We start from the raw sequence: 22,249 nt of genomic DNA, 5'->3' as shown, positions 1-22,249 counted from the left end.
CAACAATTCTCATTTGCACACGTGGAGAAGAAAAAGTGGCCTTCATGTGTAATAAGCATCTCTGTGCATTTGAAAAATGGGGTTTCTCAACCATCCAGACATGCCCTCCCCATTACATGTGCAGGAAAACTACCAAAATATTCCTGTACCACCGCAGCCACGACCTACCTACATCTCTGGGGGGATTTCTAGGTCCCCCTTCATGTCCCCGACCTAAAACACCCCCAGGTTAGTACTTGGGTTCTGAGTAAATACTTCCCATTAATTTAATCTCAGCCCAGACTTTTAAGGTCCCAGATAGCTAGTTCACTGTTTACATTAACCATATGCTCTCTGGCTTCACACAGTACAGAGTCAGCCCTGTTCTTCCAGGAGGTGAAGTCCATGAGACAGTTGTATACACGGACTGACTGGAGAGATTTTGTATTTTCTCATGACCAGCATCAGTTTATGGTCCCTTTATGTTATGAGGAATAAAAATCTTATTAATTGCTTTAAAGAGAAGATCTGTCTTCCAAAAGAAATTATCAGCTGATTAATGTAAGGCTTCCATGCCAAAATTAAAGCCAGCTAGAAATGTTTAAATCTCACAGTGAAAAATGCATTGCATTTCTTCTGTCGCAGCCCCCAGAATCACCACGAAACCTGCTTCTCACACGGTGTCTCCGTGTCAGCCAACAGCAGCTCCCTTGCTCCAGCTGCTCAGGTCCAGGGATGTGGAGTCGGCCCCACTCTCCCCTCCAGCCCATCAGTCTACCCTGTCGGTTGTGCCCGCAGGACACACCCAGCGTCAGACTGCTTCTCAGCCACCTCTCCTGCTTCCCCTCTGAACTGCGCTGCCATGTCTCCCACCCGGATTATGTGCTGTGCCTTTGACTCTGTCTTCCTGCTCCCCCGCCTCCCCTCCTCTCTGTTCTCCTTTCGGGCAGGTCACGGCACTCCACCACTGTGATATAGTCCGCACCTGCTCTCTGACACCGTCTACCACCGCCCTACGGCTCGTTCTCCTACAGCCTCATGCTCCTCAGTCCCATCAAGGGTTCTTCCCCAGGCCCTTTGCTCTTACCATTCTCTGCCTAGAATGCTCCTCCTCCAGGCAGCCAGTGGCTTCCCTCCCCACCTTCTCCAGGTCTCCTCTCCAATGTGAGCTCACCAAATCTCACCCCCCACATGCACTAGCGGTAGCCTCCTGCTCTTCCCACCCCATCACCTAGCCTGCTTTGCTTTTCTTCATAACACTTACCGCCACCCACCCCCAACATATCATGTATTTGCTGATTGTAGGTCCCTTCATTACCTGGCCAAAGGGGGGCACCCAAGAAACATTTCTTGAGTAAATGGTGATGATAATAAAGATCTGTGTGGCCCCTGCATTTCTTCCATAGCAGTAGTAAGAGAGCGAGGAATATGAACACACGTTATCCTAACAGCCATAGCCCATCACCCGATAGTGAACAAGGGTTCCACAGAAGCATAATACAACAACTGAAATGAGCTACAGGACTTTAATCCAAAAGTAATACAACAATTTTAAAACTTGGTAAATTAATCTGAACCAGAAATGAATCTGTGTATCTCCTACAAATCTTGAATACGGTGAAATGCTGCTGGGGTTCTGCAGAGGACCCGCCTGTGGCTCACACAGAGAAGAGGAACGTGCTGGGCCCCGCCTTCTGAGGTACGACCCCTGTGGCGGTGGCGACCCTCTCCCTCTGCCCCTTTCAGAGTTCTCTGCCCTGGCAGAGTGCCTGCATTTTCTTCCCACTTTGTGTTCCTTTTCTTTCCTGGCAGGGCCCCCACCAAGCAAATGGAAACTGTGGGCTCTCTGGCCAGAGGGGAGGTTTGAACCCAAATGTAAGAGACAAGGGCAGTGCTGGGAGGTGCAGATCAGTCATCCAAGGTCTTTGGGAGATGCCGAGATTTTAATTAAGAATTGTCAAAAGCTATATCCAGGGAGAAAGCAAAACTCAGGAAAACAGAAGCCCTCATGTGCCCGGTGACAGGACTGTGGCAAAAATTTACTCCCACTCATTCCCCAAGCACGGTTTCAGTATTGGACTTAAAAAAATGACAAAGTACATTCCCTATTTTCAAGTTGCCCTCACTTTGGAAAAAGCATAAAAGTACACAGATCCTTATCATATAAAGTGAAGAATGCTGTTTTATAGGAGAGCATAAGAGGGAAATGTAACCCAAACAAGGCTTTGATAGAAGAATAGACGTGGATTCTAAAACCAGTTTTGCATTTATCTGTGATATACTAGGTAAATTGTTAAATCCTGCAAACTTTGATTTTCCTTCTGCTAGAAGAGGAAAAAGACTATAACAAGAATGATTTTTAAAACAGCTAAAATACATGTTATGTACTAGGCACTTCCATTTCCCTATGGATACTGCCTACATCTAACATTTATGTTGAGTTATCAATATTGCATTTTTTGACTTTGTGAGGTATGAACTGGTATTCCTATATTCTATGTGCAGAAACAGAGGCAAGAGTGGTTGGTCAGCTACAAGATGTCATTCTGCAATACCAAGAGCTTATCCAGAAGATTCCTGCTGAAAACTTGGGCCAAGAGCAAGTGGGTGGGGCTGAAGGGGACCGGCAGGATGTGAGGGCGGGAAATGAGTGGTCACATCATTCTGCCAAACAGAGAATCTTCCATGGGAATGTATTAGTCTCACCCTTCAAGTGCATCTAGATTCCTGAGAGGAACGTATAAAATAATACAATTCCATTAATACAAGACCAGTAAGAATTAAACAAATAAACACCAATAATAAGACTCCCAGGCTAGACATCTCAAACTCCACCAGTGTAGAGTAAAAGACAGTGCCTTAACTTGTGGACATGACATAATTAACCCACAAAAATGGCAGTTTCCTGGGGTCCAATGTTTGTATGTGGAAGCACATTTCAAAATGAGACCAGACCTGTGTAGTCAGCCTCTGTGTAAGATGCCTCTCCACAGAGTGAACCCTGGCATGAATCTGGATAATCACATGCCAGTGAAGACAGAAACCTGGCAAGGGACTCGGGTGCATTCAAATGAAGGCATTTACCTGTGCAGACTACCTCCACTGAGCACTGCAGCTGGGTCATTTTATAGACCAAGAATTCAACCTGCATTTGGATAATGAGCACTTCTCTTTGGACCTATGGAAGACTTAGGTTTAAAACATTTCTTGGTAGTGTTTGACAGATTCTAACCATTATTCACACACATGAAGTACAGTTATTGTAATTCTATGGAGAAACCCTTATAAAATTCTGTCCCTAAAAGGAAAGTTATGTTCTGTGACGACAGCGAAGAATTCATGTAAGATGAGCTGCTTGAAGAGTTGGCTTCTCTGCAGATTTACACCATCACAACAGCAGAAAACATTTAATTTCACCACTCAGGCATTTCTCTTAAGATGGTGTCAACTGAAAGAATAAATTTAAAGAAACTGGTAAGACATTCCTGATTTGTAAGAGATCTCCTTGGCTTAGAGACCAAGCATGTTTCTACTGTCTAGTAGTTTTAAAGATTCTAATTTCCATTGAACACCAGAAGAATAATATGTGTCTAAATGTAAGTAGTTAACAACACTGAGTAAGGAATATGTGCTACTGAAAACTGGAAAATTTAATGGGGAAAAAAAAGCAACTTATCTTTATAATGTGATTCAGAATGTGTTGAAAAGACTGCCACACCAGCCTTCCTGTTATTTTTCCTTCAAAAAACTACTTAAAAATTAGAATATTCCAAAGAATTGTGTAAAACAGCTACTATTTGCTCACTTGTACATGTAGGAAAGAAATGTTATAAAATTTTTAATTCAATCTCCTTTATTTTTATGACAAAAATGAGCAAACCACAAATGCCTTATTACATTTACTGTGCTTTTTAGCCCATGAGTTGTTAATAATAACGGGTTGAAAGGACAAATACTTACTGCTTGTTGACTAAATATCCTCTGGGATTAAAAATCTGACCTGAGAAATCGTCTCTCCTTTATGCCTGTGTGGCCTAAACTCCTAGGGTGAAATCTACTTATTCTTATTCCCCCAGAGAACCCCGCGAACCGCATGCAAACCTGACCTCCTGATTAACAAGAGGCCTTACCCACCATCTAAAATTTTTATGTGGGAGTATAGGGTCATTTCCCCCTCCTATTTAATACATGTGAAAATATGAATGCTTAATCACTACCTAATTGAATTGCAGACATCTTTTTTTTTTCTCAACCAAGTGAGCAAGGGGCACTTTTTTCCCCCATTTTTAGTGAGACGTAACTGACATACACCGCGTGAGTATACGGGTGAACAGCGTGATTTGATGCACTTACACACTACGGAACTGGCTTCTCTGCAGGATTAGCCGACACCTCATCAGGTCACATGATTACCACTTGTTTTGTGTGGGAAGAACATTTAAGATCTCCTCTCTTAACGACTTCCTATATTGTTACGTATAGTCACACCTTGCTGTACATTACAACCCTAAGACTGATTTATCTCATAACTGGAATTTGGCACCCTCTGACCAGTATCTTCCCATCTTGCCTGCTCCCAGGCCCTGTCAACCATTGCTCTACTCTCCATTCCCAGGAATTCAGCTTTTTTAGATCCCACATATAAGTGAGATCATACAGTATTTGTCTTTGTGGACTTACTCCGCTTAGCATGATGCCCGGAAGCTCCTTCCATGGTGTTGCAAACGGCAGGATTTCCTTCCCTCATGGCTGAGTAATATATATAGCTCCTATAGCTTCCATAGAGGGACGCCTGGGTGGTTTCCAAATCTTGGCTATTGTAAATAATTCTGCAATGAACATGGGGGGTGCAGGTAGCTCTGCAAGACCCTGTTTTCATTTCCTTTGGATATATTCCCAGAAGTGGGATTTGATGGATCATATGATATTTCTATTTTTATTTTTTTAGTTTAATTTTAATTTCTATTTTTAATTTTTTGAGGAACTGCCATATGCTTCCCACAGTGGCTGCATCAATTTACATACCCACCAAGAATGCCCAAGAATTTCTATTTTTTCACATCCTCACCAACACTTGGTATCTCATGTCTTTTTGAAGACAGCCATTCTAACAGGTGTCAGATGATATCTACCAGGGTTTTGATGTGCATTTCCCTGGTGGTTAGTGATGTGGAGCATTTTTTTATGTATTTGTTGGCCATCTGTATGTCTTCTTTTGAAAAAAAATGTCTATTTAGGTCCTCTTGATTTTTTCAAACCTTTAAAAAATACTTTAAAATGGGATTGTTTGAGGGTTTTTCGCTACTGAGTTGTATGAGTCCTTCTGCATGAGCTGTGAGAGTTCCATGAGTCCCTTACGTATTTTGAATATTAACTCCCTGAGGAGATAGATGGCTTGTAAATATTTTCTCCTAGCCCATAGGTTGTATTTTCGTTTGGGTGATCATTTCTTTTGCTGCCCAACACCCTCTTAAGTGATTTGCTTGTAAAAAGAAAGCCAGTATGGGATAAAATATTATAATAACTAATGCAAACGCAAATTCAATTTGAAAATCAAACCACAGGCAAAGGGTAAGAAATGACTTCCAAACTTTGGGAAAAAATTTATTTGCTCAATCGACTTCCCTAGTATAACTCACCATATTAATAATGTTACTATTTCAGTTTTTTATACAATTAGGTCATCAGCTTCAAGTCCAAGTCTGACCCATTTTACAAAGGATATGTTTTATCCTTTATTCGATCATTAAAATGAAGCTTTAAGGTGTAATGGAAAGAAAATTATATAAAAATGTAACAGACACTTTAAGTTAAAGCTTGTAAAATACAATTTAACGCCATATCACACCACCATTTTCAATTTTCTTTCCGCTGCTGTGAGCTATATCCTAAATAAGCTGAAACAGAGCTACTTTGTGGTATGTCTTAATCTCTATGTAGAGCAGTGCAATAAATTCAGATAACTTGTTTCAGAAGCAGAAATGATTACTGCCAAAACCTAAAAAAGGGGAAAAAAAGAAGCCCTCTTCAAACGTTTTTTGTTTTGAATGTTGTCATAGTTACTAAAGAGAAATTTATGTTTTGAAGACTTTTGCTTAGATGTTAAATACTGTGACCAATTGTGGTGGTGGCTGAAAGAAGAGTAAGATCAATGAGGAATTTCTGTTATAAACATCTTTTCAAAACGCATCATTACTAATTTTTCTTTTTACACCTACATTAGACTTCAGTTTGGCGGCTTGCAGAACTCCTTTTCATCATTTAAGCTATTTTTAGTCATAAACATTCAAGTAGGGCTATAGGTTGAATTTAATTTCTCAATGTTCAGCCAAAGTCTAAACTCAAAAACTCATATTTTAAGGAACTTCAAAATATGATATCTTGTGGGCAAGCAACATAAAATAAGTGAATTGCTAAACAATCCTGAAAGCATAAATAGTAGAGAATCGTGTTCAATTAATTTAGTTCTGTAATGGCATTCTTATTCCCAGTATCTCCAGACTACTATGCTAGGAGGATTTTGTTTGAGCATTACAATCCTCAAATATTTCGGCAGGAAAGGAGCTCAGAGATCATTTAGTCCAACAGTATCTGCTTTTAAAAATGAGTAACTGAGTCCCCAGAATGTTGAGTGGTCTGCACAAGGTCATATCGCTAATTAACAGCAAAGTTGGCACCTCAATCAAGGTCACCTGATTCAAATTCCATTGTGTTTTTTTATGGAACCAGGCTTATGTCAAGAGGCTATGAAAATAAATTTATCCTGTTGGAGAGGTTTGAAAAATGTGCACCCTGAAGCCCTAATGTCCCTTTGAGCCACCCCCAGGTCACATGAGGGTGACAAGGAAGACACTCTACTCTATATCCACTTTATCCTAAGCACATCCTCTTTTTTCTTTACCCTTCTACTAGCTTTTTTTCCCCTGTAATTCTTCTACTAACAATACATAAAAGTAACTGTGTAAAATAAAAAAAAAATAGATATTCTTTAAGGACCTTTGTGACCTAGAAATACCTTAGTAACAGAAACACAGACAGTTTAAACATCAGAAATCTCCTGGAAATGGTTTTCTATCACGTAATAAAAATGGTGTTTATGCTAATGGGAAAACCTGAAGAGAAGAGAGAAGGATAAGGCAGAGCATGTGACCAATCACTCCTTCTTTGAATGAGGATGCTCAGAAGACTATACCCAGCACAGAAGGGGAGACTAGAAAAACAAATGTGTCCCAGACAGAAAAACAAGGAAGCTTATCCTCGACCACCTGTGCTCTGAGTGGGAAAGGAAAGTATCCCTTGAAAATGTGTAACCATAGTCTATACCTCATGCACACTTGGGTTTGGGATTTACTTTTAACATAATGCTAGAACTCAAGCTGATACGTTAATATAAGAATTGATCCTGGGCCAGCGATACCCACAGGGAACTAGGAGAAACTTTTAAATAATGGCTATGGAAGGGTCCACGTTCAATCTAGAACCTACAGAAACAAGCTTTTCAACAGGCGTCCACAAACTAAAATTTTAAACGCATGGGAGACAGACCCGCCATGAATGAGAATCAGTAGAAAATCAAACATCCAAATAAGGTTCTCAAAAACCTCAGATTAATAGGACAATATAATAGAGACTATGAAATAAGTAAAATTAAAATGACTAAAAGAGGCAACAGAAAACATAAACACAGACCACTAGTTAAAAAGAGCAGATTTGGAATCCTGCAGAGCTCCTAAAATTGAAAACTATGGTTAATGTAAATGATAACACAAGAAGTTATATAGAAGATTAGACACATTGAAATAAGGAATTGATAGGAGGAAATTATGTACAATGAAGACAAAAGCATAAAAACATGGGAAATATGACATAATATAGGATGAGATCATCTAACAGATATATAATCTTAGTATCAGGGAAAGAGAACAGAAGGAATAGGGAATGGCACCCTTTGAGGGATGGTAGTTGAGGATACTCCAGAGCAGAAATTTTGAAAATATGATGGGTCCTAAGTAGAATTAACAACAATAACAGCAGAATATCAAATCTCTATATATGACAGCAAAACTATAGAACACCTAAGATAAGGAGAAATTATTACATTTAATCAAAGAGAGAGGATAGATTAACTATAAAACAGACTTACAACAGCAAAAATAGGCCAAAAGACAATGGAGCAATCTTCAAAGTTCAAAGATAAAATAACTGATATCCAAGGATATACAAAAGTATTATAAACTAGATACTAAACTATGACTTAAGAGCAATGATGAAATAAACTCATTTTCTGTCAAATACAAATTGAGTTTATTCTTCACAGCCCTCGCCGAAGGGAAGGAGATTCTGCGATCTACCCAATGTAGGTGAAACTCGAGGCCACCGTGTTATTTAAAATAAGCCAGTCACAAAACAAGGAGCTGTATGATGGGAGGATTCCACTTCTGTGATGTACTTTGAGTTGTCGAAGTCATAAAGACAGGAAGTATAATGGTGGTTGCAGGGGCCATGGAGAAGGGAGAATGGGAAATTATTGTTTAGTACCTACAGAGTTTCAGTTTTACAAGATGAAAATCTATGGGATAGATGATGGTGATGGCTGCACAGTAATGTGAATTAGTTTAATGTTAATACTACTGAAATGTACATTTAAAAGTGGTTAAGATGGAAAATTTTATGTTATGTGTATTTTATCACAATAAGAAAAGAAAAAAAAAATTAGAGAAGTTACGCTCCTGTCCAAAATACAGACTTTATTTAAAAGAAAATCCTCTTAAAATTTGTGAGCTTCCTGTAAATCTCATTCTATTATATACAAGCACAATCTCTTTGTGATAAGATCCTAATAACCTTAGAAGCCCTATTACTTATGGGAAGGGTCTGAATGGCATGCCCTAGGGTCCTTAGAGGTACTTTCATTGGTCTGTAATATATTATGAGGCACCACCTTAGATCTTTCAGTAATCCTTGCAAAAAAATCCAAATTCAATCTGTTCTTTGTTCTGAGACCATGTTTTACCTTGAGGACATTTTGCTGGCAAAAGGATGGTTCTTCACCCTTTATAGTTCCTCCAAATTCTGTTTAAAAAACTGAATAATTCACTCTTTAAATTCATCTCTCTCTTCTCTTGCAGTTCCCTCAAAACCACCTAGAAATCTAGCCATATCAACACATCATGAGGCTGATTTCTTTCTTCCCATGAACAATTCTAAGGAGAACAGTTGTCACTTTCTCCAAATTCCAATTGTATTTCCTTCACTTTCTTTTAAGCCATCATTATTCCTGAGGCCTCCTGAGGCCCTTAAGCTTCTATTAACACTCTTCGGGAAGCCCTTCTGGTTTTCACTAAAACTCACTTGAGATCTGGCTTCCATCTCTGTCTAGTACCAAAACAATGGAGCATATTTCAGGTCTTCGTTACAGCAGCAGCCCACTTACACGTGTTGAATTTCATCCCAGTCACTATTGCTGCATCACAAACCACTCCAAAATTAGTGGCCTAGAACAGCCACAATCCTTGTATTAGCTCCTATGAACTGCGGGTCAGGAATCTGGTAAGGGCTCATCTGGGTGGCTCTCACTCAGGGTCTTTCATTTCATTAGAAAGGCAATATGGTTAGAGCTCGTGCACCTCTTCCCGTAATCCCAGGGCCTCCCCTTGCAGGTTGAGCTTCCTCACACCATGGTGGCTTTAGTACCACTACAAGGCAGCTCAGGATTCCAGCACGAGTCTTCCAGAAAGCAAAGTAGAAGTTTCATTGCCTTTTCAGATCTAGCCTTGCAGATGGCCAGATCAGAAAACTGATTTTCTTTTATAAATGAGACAGAGATCCATCCCGATCTGAGTGGAAAGATTTGGTCTCCACCTCCTGATGACAGAGAGTAAAGATTCTTGAAGAAGGATTGAGAAATTACGGCCTGTGGGCCAAATCTGGCTTGCCACCTGATATTGTAAACACCCTTCACTCACACATTTATGTATCGCCCACAGCTCCTTTGGTACCACAGCAGCAGATTTGGGTAGTTGCAACAAATATCCCCACACCACAGCGCTTAAAGAGCTACTAGCTCTCTTTTTGCAGGAAAAGTCTGTTGACCTTTATTCTAGAAGAATAAGTGGGACAAGAGATGACATTGTGACCATTTTTGAAAAATACCATCTGCAACAAGAACATTAATTTCTTAAGGTTCATGAAAAGTTTTCAAGGATTAAGTGAATAAAAGCTATCAAATTAAGAATGAGAAAATGTAAGTTGAATTCTGTCTTTGAAAAATTAAGTTATTCGTTCACAAAATTCAAGGTAGGATATATAACATATAAACCTTTGGAGTAAACAAAGGCAGATAAAATAGGTCTAAGGAGGCATATAAAAACTAAAGCAAAACAGCAAATGGAATAAATGAAAGGACAGATGTAAAATCAAGTATCAGTCAGTACGATAAATATTAATGGATTAAACATCCCAATTAAAATATAGATTTCACCTAGAATTTTTAAAAATCCAACTAGAGGTATATTACAGATATACACTAAAAAAAAGTACACAGAAGTCTTACAGTAAGGAGGAAGTATGTCATAGTAATTAACAGTAAAAGCCTTGAGGTCAGTAATTTGAAATCTGACACTACCAACTAAATGACTGGACAGGTTACTTTCTCTGAGATTGATTCCTGGTGTGTAAAGTAAGATAAGAATGTCTGCACCACATCATGCCATGGGGATGCAATATAATGATGTATGTAAATCACCTAGCACCATACCTGATATTATTAAATGCTCATTAATGAAATTCATTTATTTCTAATAATGAAAAAAACAGAGAAAAATATAGGATATGTATTTGTACTTTAAGATACTGGTTGTGTTTATAAAATTTCTGAAAGGCAGTTTGGTAATATGTATTAAGGGCCTTAAAAGTTCATGTCAGCAGAATATATCAAAGAAACAACAGATATGTGCTCATGTATTTATGTTTGAGGATATTAACCACAGCTTTATTTATAATAGTAGAGAAATAGAAATAACTCTAAAACTCCATAGCTGGGCATTGCTAAATTCTGACATAATAATATACAAATAATAAAAAATAATATTACCAAGTATTTTTTCATGGGACAGGCTCTTATCAGTTAAAATCAACTTTCTCCTTCCAATTTTTCAGGCTACAAAATTTGAAGTCATCCTCTTTCTCTCTGATTTGAAATTAGAGCTGTTATCCCATATCTGACTTCCTTTCAAAATATAGTGGATCTCATGGCTTTCCGCCACTTGATCTGCTACCAGCCCAACCCAAGCCGCTGTTGTTTCTCCAAGGTGGTCCCAACAGCCTTGTCACTGGTCTTCCTGCTCTGCCCCTGCTCCTTCTCCCGGAACAGTAACTAGGGTTATGCTGTTAAAATCTAAAGCAATCATAGCGCTCCGCTGCTATGAACCTCCACGCATCCCCCGCTCACTCGGAGCAATGCCTGAAGTACTAACTGTGACAAAGACCCTCCCTGATCTGTGCTTCCTATTACTCTCCCGACATTGTACCGAACCTGAGGAAAAACACCCCATCAGCCACAACCTCCAGCCCCAGCTACATAATTTAATTGTGTGAAGTCATTTCACTCTTGTCCGTAAGTACCGTTACTCTCTCATTTTCATAAAAGATCAACGGGAAGCTCTTCAGTCAACTCCTTATTTTCCACGTTGACAAAAAGTGGCAGGGAAAACCTAGAACTCTTCATTTTTGCCTTGAGACTGGTCCTTGTGACCTTGTACTTAGAGCTGAACAAAAGTGTGACGGGTGGTCTTAGAAGTCGCCACATCAATACTCAATGATATGACCATCCTGTGGAGACTTTGGTCTAACGGTAGAACATTAAATCACTTTTCCATACTTACTAGGATCTGATAACATCCCCTCTCAACTGATGTAAAGTATGAAACTAAGTTGTGCTTTTAAAATAGCATTTATCTATCTTTTCTTATGTATATGAACTTACGCATAGAAAAATTTGTTTTGGTTTTATAAATTTCTAGCCTTCCAGGACTCCATCAAACTAAATAGTCTGTAGAAACTCATTAGTGGTAATAGTTACAAAGGATACAATTCACCGCAGTAGAAATTTATGTTATCCAGAATATATAGCAGAAAATGAATTAAGGGTGGTCAGGAACCGACTGACATGTCAGCAAGGTAATATGTGACATCTGCTTGCCACCAGTCCTTTTTTACAGTTAAGTTATTACTCTAAGCTTGGCATCTTAAAAAGAGAGAGGGAAGCCTTGCAGCTCCCTGTCCAGAAAACATTTAGCCAATTACTCTGCCTAATGATGTCTCAGGTCCTCACATCAAATTAGAACCCGTTGATTTAAATCGCACTATATTCTCCACATCAGGTTTTATGGTTTAAGTTTTGCTGCTGGCAGATGCAATAAAAATGCACAGTAAGACTTATCTGGTAGACGGAACAACAGTTACCAAGAAGGTCTGTGGCCAGGGATCCCAGACATTTTCAATTCTATTTCTGCGTGTAGCTAAAATCTACAGAACCTTCCACGTAGCATTCTGCACATTGAAGCTGCTCGGAGGTCCACTGAACTCTGGAAAATTTTCCCAGTGGATCAGCCCTTTTGCAGAACCAGGTGTTTCTATAATCGTGACAGGGTGAAAAACACTCACAAATGCTCTAAGGTCTTTTAAACTCGCCTTCCACCTGTGCTTTCTGGTTGAGTCCAGTGGCTGTTGATGATTTTCAGGCTCTCCTTGTGTATGTAGGTGTATTTCTTTGTTTCTGAATTTATTTTGCTACATTTTAAAGAGGAAAGTTTATAGCAAATATTTTACAAGCGGATGTTACGAGTCACTCACCTTTCAACCAGGTGCATCCTTTCTGTGTGGGTATAAACCAGTGAACAGGTAAGGAAAACCGAGCAGAACCTCACTGCTGAAGGATTCATTGTGCATGTCCATCACGAAGGTCTCCCAAGGTGCACGTTAAACACCTGTTATAATTAAAATATTTTCTTCTTTTTCCCCCCTTTCCAGTTCTTCATGTCAGTCATGTACATACAGCAAACCTAGCCTATATTTAGATAACTTGGAAACGAATGTCCCTTATTCATTATTAAATAATTTTACAGGAATTTTAATGTTAAGGTAACAAACAGATTTTTACTCTTCTAAATAACTGATCACTTCCATATTTGAAAATAGGCCATTTTTATTTACAAGTAGTGTATGAAGGACATATTTTAATGTATTAATCCTCATTTTTTCCCTCATGTTTTATAGTAATATGATCATTTCACCCAGGTCCATGCCATAAGATTTTTTGCAAATCGGATAATTTTTCAACTGTTTTACTCAGTCTCCTCATTCTGAAAAGTCTGGAAGAGACCCATTACTGAAATTTAACTTCTAATTAAAATAACAGCATTTTCTTGAATAGTCATCCTGAATAACATTCATTATGTTGTTTTCTGTGTTTCATACCTTGGAGCATGTTAGTTATTTAATTTTCTAAATAATTTATAATATAATAATACATATAATAATGGAAAAATATAATCTTTAGGTAAAATTTAATACAATACGAAGTCTAGATAAAACCTCTTTCACATTTTAAGTAGGAAAAAATGAAGATTTGTGTCAACACAGTATTTTTTAAGAGAAATATGGCATTTTTCTCATGACTTTTTAAAGATTTCAATATTTATATCTACACCAACTCAATATTTGTCATTCAAAAGAAAAGGGAAGTATTTTAACTATACTGACATTTGTAAACACTCAAGTATTTAGCAGCATCCATTCATTCAACAAACATAGGTACATACCCATCACACGGTGCATGAAATCACACATCCAGTTGCTAATGGAATCAGTTTCTTGTCATGCAAATATTTTGAGCTTATCGTGATAGACAGTCGGAATGTCCTCAGACTGCAGAAACTAGGAAGGAATCAGTGGCTGGCCATTCGAGTAGGAGGCTATGGATGTTACCTCTCTCTTCTTTTTTTGCTGTTAACTTTACTTTCTCAAAGTTCTGGAGGCTGCAATCCAAGATCAAGGTGCTTCCAGAGCGGGTTTCTCCTGAGGCCTTTCTCTGGGGCTTGCAGACATCCGCCTACTTGCCGTGTCCTTCTGTCCATGTGCACATGCCCCAATGTCTCTCCCTCTTCTTACAAGGCCGTCAGTCCTATCAGATTAGGGCCACCTGTGTGAGACCTCACATAACCTTAATTATCCTTATTTAAGGGACCTGTCTCCAAATATCCTCACACTGGAGCCTTAACACTTCAACATATGAATTGGATGGGGGAGAGGAGCCAATTTGGTGCATAACACAGTGGTTGGAAAGAACACAAGATTTGTATTTAGAAAGTACAAGTTCTATCAGCTTTGAGCTTTGGGGTCTAAGCATGTCATTTTTCTAAGCATCTTTTCTCACCTATAAAATAATGACAATAATTAGTTAGAATCAAATTACTTATAATTACTTGACCTATTTATTCAAACTGTTTATTGCAAAATTTTCTATTGGCAGGAGGTAACAGAAAATGAGGATCATTTCTGTTTAAGTTAAAGTGAAATACAGGACGCCATTAGAGCTTTAGAGTTCAAATTAGAGGTTGCCCATTGGCAGACCATGGGCCAGAAACAGCTTGCAAACTGGCTACTGGCCCTCACGGTGTTTACCATTTTTTGAATTAGTTGCCAGCTTTTAAAAGTCAATTGAATTCACTTAAAAATCTGGATTTCCAACTTAGCCTCTTTCTGAGCCTGGTAGTCAGGGACTGGCCCCACAGTGGATCAGGGTTGCCAGCAGGGAGATGGTTTTCCCCACTGGGCCATGATCCCCATTGGGTCTGCATACTGGCAATTGCCATTTATTCTCACATTTGTGTTGTTGTTGACAGAAATACAATGTTACTTACACTTGGTCCCTGGCAAGCTGCCTCTTGATTAACCTTATATTAAACTATAGATTGTTGAGTAAAGAAGTGATACAAAATAAGTCTTGGGATTTAGTTATATGATGAGATAAGATGGAATAAAGAAAATCAGTCATAAGAAGTCATAAGAAGGGAAAGAATGAACATAAAACTATCCACTTAATTATAACGCATGTAGGTTAGAAGGTCCCTGTTTACACTTGTGGGTATTTTCATTCTCACCGTGAAAATAAATCGCACAGCTACAGAAGTGCAGCGACTGCACACAGGCATCCGGTCCACAGTAACACACTAAGGCCCCTATGCTAGAATTCACATTCTTCCAGCAGTTTCTTCAGCTGTCGTTTTGATTGAACTGTTCGCTCTACTCCGTGGACAGTGCTTCCACTGAAATCCTCATTCACTTACTTGGAAATGAAGATGAATGTTTGCAAGAAAATAAGGCTGACACTGATGGACTTCCCAGAAATAATGGGCATGAGGCACGCAACCTGGACGTGAGAGGCTGAATGGCCGGCTTGGAAGGCCCTCAGAAGGCCTGGGCTGCCGGCTGCCCTGCACTGACTCATAGCTTTTAAACAAGGCCTCGAGTCAGAGCTATCAGGCCGGGCTGCTGTTTTCCTGGCTGGCGATAAGCCTGTCTCTTTTTATCCAGAGGTTGGGCCTGTGATTTAACATAGCAATGACAGCGATAGTTATCCCCAGAAACATCCCGAACAACTCTTTTCTAATACAAATCACTTATTCTTTGTGAAAGATGAGTGAGTCATGCAAAGAGCAGACTGCCCATTAGGGGTACATTGTTAATTTACTCTTTAATTAGTTTAGTGGCATATAATTATTTGAGGTCAAATAATAATTAAATTTTTGTACACTCCTTTTTTTTCCCCCTGGTAAATTACCACTGGACCACCCTCCAGGATAAAGGATCTCTAAATAACACACAGGATGCTTGCTGTATAACACAAGGAAGTGTGTGATTTTTTCCCTACAAAAGTCCCCTTTAAAAAAAAAAATCTCTTCATGAAAAGGATCGTTTTATCATCATTTTATCGTCATTGTTTAGAACTCTCCTTTTAAGAATAAAAAATATCGAATGAAAATGTAATGAGCTTTATTCTTTAAATTAAGTGAGTTATCTGAAGAAAACCTATAAAATGCACTAACTCTTAATTTTTACAATAAATAACAAATATTAATTAGACTTTAAAGTATCCAAATGGGCTTTCTTCTACAGAGCTCTGCCAAGAAAATATTTAAGTATTGCATAAAAGTGGCTTCCTCAATTACCTTAAATTAAATAAATCATCTAAATTATCCTTAGCATTTCATTTTTTTTCCAGAAGCAAGCATGATTGTGATTCAAGATGATTCAGCTAAAATTTCACAAAGTTCTGATTAAAAATTAAAACCTAGAAATTTATTTTCTTGTTTCAACTTAGGGATTAGAGAAACCATGTTCATAATAATATTAAGTATTTTGAATTACATTAAAAGGGAATGTAATTTAGGAAAAGCAAGTTTAATATTATGTGCATAAGCAGAGAGTGACTGGGAAAGGCTGCCTTGGACTAGAAAACAATATTAACAAAAAAAAGTGTTTTCAATTTTTCACCCATAAGACTATATTCTTGAAAGTAAAAACTGTCTCCACCATTTGCACTAAACAAATAGCTTTGAGCTGATAGAATATAAAATTCTGAAGCAAAGCGTGATCTTCTCCAGGAAGAAAATACCTCACTCCAAAATATTTGTTGATTGTATTGATGTTTGTAGAAGAATTTCAACAGGTACTTTGCTGATGTTTACCCTTATTTAGCTGGACCATCATGACTTTTGTCAGTTATTAGGAAAGAAAGGTCTCAAGAAACTTTAAAAAAATATAATGCAATGCTATCTACTCATTAAAATAATTCTGAGAAGGACATTCACAAACAAAATATTTTATGGGGGTATTTTTTATTAACATAGACTCCTTGGCACAGAATTGGCATGAATTAGAAAAAGAGATTTCTCAATAAGTACACACACCCACACAACTCAAAAATGGGGCCAAGCAGTAGTGAAAGCAGAGAAAACAGATTTTGTTCAGGAACTATTGCAATAGTGGAAAAGAACTCAGTATGGAACTGGGATTAATTCTGAAAACATAAAGGACAAGGAGGGATTTATAGCCAGGGAGCAGGTTGACGTGGGGACAGGAGCAGTGAGCCATCAGTAGACAGCAAATTATTATGAGGAGCCATCAAGGGTAGGCAGAATGTCTGTTGACTGACCTAACAGGGTTCTTGCTGGAGACAGGGCCCAGGTGATGGATACACCCCACACTGGGGGAGGGGAGAGGGAGAAGAAATTGGTGGATATCACGGGTAATCAAGTATCAGGGGTGGGGGAGTCTCTCCAAAATAACTCAGCAAGATTCTTGCTAAAACTGGTGATACAGGCCTGCAAGGATGGGGCCAAGATCCAGGCTGAGTTGAGAAAAGCCTGTGTTGAGTTTGGCCAAAGAGAGAGTATTTGTTAACACACGCACGCATTCACATTTCCACACATGATTATCTGCATAGAGAAGTTGCCCATTTATAGAGGGTTTGACAAAATGTAAAGCAACCCTGCGGCCACATTCAAGTTGAGACCATCCTGAACCATTATGAATATTAAGTCTGACAAGATGAACCAGCCCCTAGCCAAATAGAAGCTAATTTTGCTCTATTTTCCTGCTCTTATAATCAGAACAAAGTTCTCAAAGCTTAACAGATTTCTTCTTTATTCTGTTCATCATAGATCAGAGATGACTGTAATATTTTCTTAAAATATAATTGACATCTTGAATGATTTTCAAAGACTGCAAATAGATTTTTACTTTACTTTAAGGCTCATTTGTCATTTGCCCGCAGGGTAATTATAATCCTATAAATAGGCCTGCAAGGTGCCAGAATGGGCCATCCCCAAATAGACTCTTAGGCATATGGATTATTTTGCACTGAAGGCCACTGAGAAACAATATGTGCAGGAGAAGAAAATCTCTAAATGCAGGGAACTCCATTTCATTCTGTAAAGGAAATTTACACTTTAAAGGAAATATCCATTTCTCCTGTATCAGGGGAGGACTCCGCAATCCTTATCAACAGGGAAGGCAGTGGACTTAAGTCTGCATTACAAACCTTCCCAAACAACCCTTGTTTACCACACTTTTTCCTGAAGCCCCAAATGCCTTTTCCTCTGTTTAATCTTAAAAGCTATATAAGCCCAAGTTCTAACCATCCCTTCAAGTTCGTAACTCAATGAACTCTTCCATGTGTACATGAGAGACGCATATGTTAATGCATTCCTATTGGTTTTTCTCTTGTTAATCTGCCTTGTGCCATTCTCATTTACAGAGCCCCATTGGTAGAACCTACCAGATTTTTTCCTCCCTTCAGACTTTAACAAACAACAATTGACTACTCACGCACGCAATACCCTTTTTAGCTAAATGAAGATTGCGCAGTTCCACCAACTCACACTTGCAATCGCTTTTCTCTTCTCGTTACCGCTCAGTGTGCTTTGCTTCAGGTTATATGTAGGGCGCTGGTCCTCACACGGCCAGTGACAACATCTGTGTCACACTGGGGTAAAGATCAGCCACCTCAGTGAGGGCTAGTGGTCCAGGGACTTTCTTTTTCTTTTGTCCTGCTTGTAATCTATTTCTGTCTCACGGATTGTGAAGCTCTCTACAGGTTCTCCTAAATACGGCACAGGTCCCATGTCCACAGGAATGACAGATTTTGAATAACAGGCAGATCCAACGCTTTGTCCAGGAATTCTGTCTGTGGATCAAGACTTTGGCTCGACTCTCAGCTCTCCTACTCACTTTGAGGTCAACTGAACTCGCAACGCTCTTGTTGCACACTCACAATGGGCCAGGCTTTGCGTTACATTCCTGGGACCTGAGGAAATAACACGTGTCCTTCTAAAGGGCAAAGTCATGCTATTCAGGGGTGGAAGATCTCATGACTAGCGGAAGTCATGAGAAGATACTAGGAAGCAACACAAGCACACGATGTGGTAAGTGCATGTAGAAAAGATTCTGGTTGTACTTAAAAAGACCAGGGAAAGCTTGAGCAAAGTGATACCGAGACGTGTCTCCCAAGATCAAAAGGGAGCCACTTAGTAGACAAGAGGAAGCCTGGGGGTTGAGGCCAAGGGTAGGGGGACGGGTGGTGATTACAGAAAGCAAATAATGGCCATATTATTAACATGTCTATTTTATTTCTATATGACCTATATTACTAACAAAGAAAGTAAGAAAAAAACACGGGAAGAGAAAAGGAAAAAAACCTGACTTCTTCTGCTGCATCGAGTTATAAGTGCTCACCAACAATGCTTGATCCTGATTACGAAAGCTCTTGCCTGGCTTCTCAACGGTTTTTGGAAAACAAATGCAAATGATTTACACAGAACCTCATGACCTGGTCCCTGCCTGCACCTGTAACTTTACCTCATCTCCTCCCTTTGCACGAATCTTACCTGAGCCTCGTAGTAGCAGATCCTGCTGGCTGGGACCCCCTCTCTAACCTCAGGGACTAGCGCCTCCTTATCATTCTGGGTCAGGGTAAAAGCCACCTTCTTAAAGAGGCCTTCACTGGCCACCCACTTCATTGCTGTCCCTAGACCACCGTGTCTGACATTTTCATACTCACTCACTCGTTGGAAATCTTACTGCATCACTTTGCTTTGGGGGCAGTGGTTAGCCAGACCAGGGTAGCTCACATCAACAGCAGGTCTCACCTGCAGCCTTCAAACAATGGAACAAAAAAAATGGGAAAATAGAATATTAATAAAATCTATCAAATATTTCAAAATTTAGTGTTCCTGGGGAGAGGGAGGGTACCATGTTGTTCTTCTCCATGAAAAGTTTGAGAACCACAGAACTGAAATATTTCTAACAGTTTTTAGAAACGGATTCAAAAGACTCTGACATCAGTAGAAGCTGGGGCCTTTTGCCTGATGTTCATGTAAATAGATTGACTGGTTAGTGTTTTCCTTGATCCAGACCTGCTCATCATAGGAAGAGTGAGAGGGGGACTATGTTGAAGAGAGAGTTTTTATGATAACATTTCCATGATTTCTATTTGTACTCAAGAAGCACATTATTTGTAGTACACACAAAAGTTCCCTAAAGTCTCAATATGATAAAAAGCATTTCCCTGACACCTCACTCCACTACCACCTGCTCCCCAAGGCAGCAGTATCAACTAGCTTAGTATTTTATTTTGATCATTACCATCTATTCTTAAAAAAACATGCTTATAATTCTAATTTTTGGTTTTTGAGTTTTAGATATCCTTTGACTTCCTAGTGTGGAAATGTGGCTTTATCTTATATGCCCTCCCACTCGCACACACACACCTTCCTTCACTTTCATCATCGCCCTTAGTTATGTCCTCACTCTGAGTGTCCTTGGTATTCACCTTTCACATTATTATGAGTACATATGTATCATTCAGCAGCTGGGCCATGTGGCTTAATATAATCATTTGTTTTTCTTGTACAAGTTGTATTTTTCCCTTCAGTCAAGAATAATGCAGTCCTGATTTTGCTCATCTTTCCCAGAATCATAAATCTTCCTTCAGCAAATTCAAACACATCGGGCATTTTATGCATTTCAGTATCCTAAAGAAGGCTTAAATGAAGCCGTCGATTCTGCTCAAATCTGGACTTTTTACAGCTATTGTCCTAGAATCCACCATCGTTTATCCAGTGGTTTCTGTGGCCCCATCAGATTCTCTTCTGGATACCAACGCATCTGGTTCCCTGAATTTGCAGGTCTTTCAGAGACACTCTGAGACCGGGAAGGTGAATTTTTGGAGCATTCATGTCTGATAATGTCTCTCCTAGTCCTTCATACTTGACTGCTGTTTTGAGCAGGCAAAAATCCTAGGTTGAAATTCTCCTGCAGACCGTGGAAGCCATTGCTTCACCGTGCAGTAGTGCTGTTGGGACTCATCCTGGTCCATGACCTGTACTTGACGGCGTCTGTTTCTTTGCTTCTCTCTCTGGAAGCGTTTCTAAGTTTCTCCTTTCTCCTGTGGTCTAAAATCTCCTGTGCCTTAGCAGAGATCCTTCTCCACTCAGTGTGCTGGGAAACTTCAGGATTCCTTTTATTTCAAAACCAAAATCTTTCATTCAATTCTGGAGCATTTTTGAAATGGTTTATTTGATAATTTCCTCCCTCCCATATTCTCTGTTCTCTCTAAAACCCTTTCTGTTCAGATTTTGCACCTCTTAGATCGTTCTTCTAACTTTCTTGCTTTCTCCTAGTTTTTATTTCTTTGTCTTTCTGTACTAATTTGTGCAATATTGTTTCAACTGTATTTTCTTAATCTTACTGAATTTTCACTTCGGCTGGCATAATTTTTACCTTATAAAGGTTTTTTTTCATTGTCTGAATGTTACCTTTTTTCTTGTTCTTTTTTCATGACTACAATGTTTTATCTCTTTTAAATAACAATATTAGGGTTTTAATGGTTTTCAAGGTTTTCCTCTCCCTGCATTAACAATATTTCTTCCACGTTCCTTTTTTCCTTGTTTTCTTTTTCTGCCTCTGACTTTAGAGACTTTCCTTCAGTGTCTGGATATTCAGCTGTCCAGGTGTGTTTAAGAATACCAACTACACCTTAATCAAAAAAAGAATTTAAAAAATACCCATTCCTCTTTTACCTTGGTTGCATAAGATTGCTAAATGAATTTTCAGTGGTGTTAAATAAACAGATACATTTATATTTACTTTGTCTCTGGTTAGATAATCTTGAAATCTATACTATTTCCATTTCACATGATTTGCAATAACTCAAAAAGAAAAGAACGGGATATTACAGAGGGGAAGATGAGTGTATGTAGATGAGGGACTTTGCTAATGTCATCTGGTTATGCCCCTTCTTATTAATATCTTTGGATTTTTTCTTCTCTCAAGGTCCTGAATGATTCTCCATAAGAAACCCTTCAAACACCTGCCTCGAAGGTCTTAGCCTGATTCCATGGCCGCAGGACCTGGTTAGAGGAAGAAACCTGGACTTCTTAGTTCAGTTACGTGCACTGCACCTGGGCCCTGCTCTCCGTGTAGCACTCCCACCTTCCACCAGGCCTACTGTGCCTTGTACTGCAGACACTCGGGGTCCCCCTCACAGGGGGATGCCCCAGGCTTCCATTGGGGTCTTAGTGCATGCATGTGCGTGCGCACCCCGCTCTAAGGAGTAATCTGCTTGCTTCTTCAACATGGTCCTGACAAATCCTTATTCTATGCACTCCACTTTTGCACCCTGTAATACCTGCTCCCACAAATTCCTGAG

The 22,249-nt window shown here is 39.2% G+C and overlaps 1 long non-coding RNA gene across 2 annotated transcripts; it reads right to left on the bottom strand.

Annotated features, from left to right (window-relative positions):
- Nucleotides 1–9,416: 9,416 nt before the first annotated feature.
- Nucleotides 9,417–18,862, bottom strand: LOC118914309 (uncharacterized). Of its 2 annotated transcripts, none has more exons than XR_008998117.1 (3): nucleotides 18,370–18,862; nucleotides 12,832–15,582; nucleotides 9,417–10,078 (listed from the first exon to the last, which is right to left on the bottom strand). It is a non-coding gene; the product is annotated as an uncharacterized LOC118914309 (long non-coding RNA). The 2 variants fall into 2 exon arrangements; XR_008998128.1 differs by having other exon boundaries at nucleotides 18,423–18,862.
- Nucleotides 18,863–22,249: the final 3,387 nt, after the last annotated feature.

This window comes from Manis pentadactyla, chromosome 1, assembly GCF_030020395.1.
Source record: "Manis pentadactyla isolate mManPen7 chromosome 1, mManPen7.hap1, whole genome shotgun sequence".
NCBI lineage: Eukaryota > Metazoa > Chordata > Mammalia > Pholidota > Manidae > Manis > Manis pentadactyla.
This window is presented reverse-complemented; position numbering and strand designations above follow the sequence as displayed.